Source organism: Miniopterus schreibersii (genome assembly GCF_964146895.1).
Source record: "Miniopterus schreibersii genome assembly, chromosome: X".
NCBI classification, from domain to species: domain Eukaryota; kingdom Metazoa; phylum Chordata; class Mammalia; order Chiroptera; family Miniopteridae; genus Miniopterus; species Miniopterus schreibersii.
In genome coordinates, this window is record NC_138104.1 from 23460174 (window position 1) to 23464850 (window position 4677).

The window sequence follows — 4677 nt, forward strand, 5'->3', positions numbered from 1 at the left end:
GATTTTTCACATGGTAGGAGAAGAAGGGAAGTCAGTTGACTCTCCACCAGACATAATTTATTTGCAAGTGTATGGACAAGAATTCTTTTTCGTTGCTACCAGTTACCTACAACTTGCAGAGTTTTAAAGCAGCTTAAAGGAAATGAAAGACTGAAATAAAATAACCTGGAATAATCTGCTCAAAACAGTGCATAGTTTCCGTTCGAGAGGGCTAGTAATCCTTTTGCTTATTACAAGTTTTCCTATTCACCTGAGTTATAGACATAAAGAGAACATAAATAAAGTAACAGCAAATAGTACAAGGCCACAGGGCTGGAGGTGAGAGTTAGGGATACTTGGCACCATACCTTGAGCTCACAAGCTAGAGTTTCCTGGAACTTAATCAAGGGTGAGGAAAGCAGTTTGTGCTAAGAAGAGCCATTCAGAGAGGTTTGCTCTAAGCCAAGTCAGTTTTGAGTTCAAGGGAAGCTTGAAGGTGGGGTTTCTAAGTTGCTAAGTAATGACAGTGGTGGGTGCATTCCAGGCCGGTCAATTTTATAGCTCCCAGACTCAGAGATGCAGATCAACATTTAATTAAATTTATATCTAGCATAGCTTGCTTAAAAATAGAAAATAGCAATTAATTTTATGAGATCAACATGGATACACTTTCTTTATTACCAGAAACTAAGGGTACGAGGTGAACAAGGAAGATGTTTTATTGATGTTCTAATGAGGGGTTTGCACAGACATGCACTTATGAAAGTTGCATTCATATCCATATATGTGAATATATAGTTCATCCCTAAAAATGTAATTATGTACTTATACAAGGTGAAGCAAATATTAACACATAGCCTTGCCCTTATATGGAGGCAGTCGCCTACATGGTGTGATCTGAAGGGTCATTAAAAGCCTCCTTGCTCCCAGATGTCCCACTAGTGATCTGCCTCAATTTATGATATTACCACCACTGATGCTACTTCTTTAGAATTACCTCCAGAAGGCATATGTTAAAATGCAGCAGGATTTTTTAAAAAGAGGACTAACAAAACAACAGAAAGAAAAAGGTCTAGAATGCAGGCAGAAAGGGCATGACTGAGAATGGTGCCATGAGAGCAGCTCTGGAAAGTGCCACTGGATGTGCCGTGAGAGCTCTAGGCACCTAGGAGGATAAGTGACAAAGAGGGCAGGAAAGGAAAACTGGAAGGATTAGAAGACAAAACTGACCATACCACAGAGTTGTGATGGTCCAGTAACAGTATCCAACAATACAAATACATTAAATAATTTGAAAAAGTCAAGTCGCACATTATATGAGAGGCATCTAATTTTCCTAATGTTAGTATGTTGTTGAAAGTATTTGGCTGAGAACTGATATGCTGGGGGAAAACTTGCAAATCAGGTATTACCAGAAAACAAGAGTAGAAGTGGAAAAACTCGTTTATCATCCAAGTACTTAAATGCAAATAGCCAAGAGAGACATCTTTACCTCATCATCCTTGGGATCAAAGCAGTTATTAAATACCTATTGGTATACTGAGCTGTAGGAAATGAGTAAGCACATGCAGGATCCCCTGGCCTCATGGGATTTATAATGGTATAAACAATTTCATGACAGAATTACAGTAAATAAATTTAGAACTTGAAAAATCAATGACTTAACATTAATTTAATAAATTACATATTTTCCTGAATGCATATAAGAAGGTAAGTGCATTTAACAGAGAGTTGAGCAAAGGAGCTTGAATTAGGAATTATCACCACCTTCTCAAGACTTTTCTGGTGGAGATATATTTTCAGGAGTTGTTTAAATGATGGGAAAAAATGAAACACATAGAATGGGATTGGTTGCATTTTACTAGACTATTCAGAGGTGTGAATTAAATGAATAAATGACACATGTTACGGGAACCTCCATTCCCTTAACCTTACATTTTCTTGTGGGAATATACACTAGAGGGACATCCATGGTCTGTCTCCTTGACCCTACATTTTCCCCTAACCAAGTGAAGAAAGACTTATCTGAGTAATGAGTTTTTGAGAAGAAATTGAGAATGCTCTGCTTTGCCATTTCCAGGTCTCCTGTCTGAGGGTTTTAAATACTGTGTTCTGCTCTTCCTTATGGGAGAACCCTGAGCTTGCCCCACTGAGCCCAATGACTAGGTGGGTGAGGCTCTCTTATTCAGGGGTCAGGGGAGGTAACAGAAAACAGTTAAGGTCTTACATCTCAGCTCTGTCCTCCAGTCAGTTTTGTAGCTCATACTTTGATCTACCTGACTTTGGCATCTGTGTCTCAGTTGCTTTCAAATTTGCAAGAGGAACAAGGGTGTTATTGAATGTTCTCCTAAAACCCAACAGAGAAATGGGTAAATTTATCCGGGAGAAGTGGAGAGGGCTGATAAGAAAGAAAATTTACACAAACCTCACTATCTCCCCCCCCCTTTTTTTTCTACAATGGTCATCACGAAGATATACTATTTAGTCCAGTGCTTCTCAAAGCATCTATAGTAAAAGACCAGTGTTTCTTTCTCTTTTTTTTTTTTTTTTAAATCCAATCTATCATGGGCTGATGCTTTTTAAAAATGTTGTAAGAATGAGAGCTCTCGAGGCATCAGTGCTCTGTGGTGTTGGAATCTTGTTTGTATGCCTGTGTGCATGTGTGCCAACATGGCCTCAAATAACTATACCCAACAAGCAACCCATAGCTATGGGGCCTGCCCCACCCAGCCTGGGCAGGGTTATTTCCAGCAGAGCAATCAACCCCATGGACAACATAGTTATTGTGGTTACAGCCAGTCAGGGGACACTTCAGGATATGGCCAGAGCACCTATGGTTCCTATGGACAGACTAAGAACAACTGTGACACTCAGTCAGCTCCTGAGGGATATGGCTCAACTGGTAGTTATGGTGGTGGCCAGAGTTCTCAGTCATCATATGGGAAGCTGCAGTCCTACCCTGGTTATGGCCAGCAGTCAGCTCATAGCAGCACCTCAAGAAGTTACGATAGCAGTTCTCAGAGTCGCAACTATAGGCAGCCCCTGAGTGAGGGCTATGGTCAGCAGTCCGGCTATGGTGGACAGCAGCAAAGCTCCTATAATCTTCCTCAGGGCTATGGACAGCAGAAGCAGTACAATAGTAACAGTAGAGGTGAGGGAGGTAACTATGGCCAAGATCAGTCCTCCACGAGTGGTGGCAGCAGTGGCAGCAGGTATGGCAATCAGGATTAGAGTGGTGGTAGTGGTGGTGGCTATGAGGAAGGCCAGCAGAACTATGGGGGGCAAGGCCAGGGCAGTGGCGGTGGTTACAACCATAGCAGTGGTGGCTCTGAACCCACAGGTCATGGAGGTGGCCATGGAGGTAGAGGCTGATTGGACAGAAGTAACTATGGTGGCTTCAATAAATTTGTTGGCCTTCAGAACCAAAGATCATGTCATGACTCAGAAAGGATAATTTAGACAACAACACCATCTTCATGCAAGGCCTGGACAAGAATGTTACAACTGAGTCTGTGGCTGATTACTTCAAACAGATTGGTATTATTAAGATGGATTGAAAACAGGATAGCCCATGATTAATCTGTACATAGACAGGGAAATGGGCAAGCTGAAGGGAGAGGCAATGGTATCATCTGATGACCTACCTGGTGCTAAAACAGCTATTTATTGGTTTGATGGTAAATAATTCTCTGGGAATCCTATCAAGGTCTCATTTGCTACTTAGTAAGCAGATTTCAATTGGGGTGGTGGCAATGGTCATAGAGGCCAAACAAGAAGGACCCATGGGCCATGGAGGCTATGGAAGTGGTGGCAGTGGTAGCATTGGCCAAAAAGGATTCCCCAGTAGAGATGGTGTGGTGTCCTGCTCCTAGATGTGAGAAAATGAACTTCTCTCAAAGGAATGAATGCAACCAGTATAAGGTCCCTAAACCAGATGGCCCAGGAGAGGGGCCAAGAGGCTCTCATATTGACTGTAGCTATGAAGATGATTGTCATGGTGGCAGAGGAGGCTATGATCAGGGTGGCTACTGAGGCTGAGTTAGGGATGGGGGTCCTTCCAAGAGGGCCAAAGTGGTGAAGAGAGAGGTGGCTTTGGCCCTGGCAAGATGGACTCCAGGAGTGACCACCGACAGGATCACGCAGAGAGACCACATTAGCCTGCCTCCTGAGGTTCTGGAACAGGTTTTCTCCTATACCCAGTGTTACCGTCATTATTTTGTAACCTTCCAACTCCTGATCACGCATGAGTTTTTTGTGTCTGACTATATAATTGTAACCATATCTCTGGTTCCCATTAAAAAGCATCATTTTAGTTTAATTTAAAAAATAATAATAAAATAAAATAAAAATGCTATAAGAATGAATTACTATAAAATGATATTAAATGAAGATCAAAGACATACAAAATACAAGCCCCAAATTTTTAATAATTAGGTTCAATAGACATAAAAAATATCTGTTACATTGCCATAAATATCTGTAAAAGCTAAATCTCAATTTCTGACTTATCTCATCACAGACCATTAACAAACAGTTCACAGTGCAGCACTGGTTTGCAGCCCACACTTTTTAGTAGCATTGATCTAGTCTACTGGTAACAGACTTTCAATTCCCAGTTAATCAGTGGTTGAGTCAGTACTAACACCTTCTGCATATAAGTGGTATGAGGATTAAATGGGAATTTGTGTAAAGCACTTA

The 4677-nt window shown here is 41.3% G+C and overlaps 1 pseudogene across 1 annotated transcript; it reads left to right on the forward strand.

The window, feature by feature from the left end:
* The first annotated feature begins 2645 nt into the window (after nt 1-2645).
* On the forward strand, nt 2646-4136 carry LOC308551739 (RNA-binding protein FUS pseudogene; annotated as a pseudogene). The gene has a single exon. The product of its transcript is annotated as an RNA-binding protein FUS pseudogene (transcript).
* Nucleotides 4137-4677: the final 541 nt, after the last annotated feature.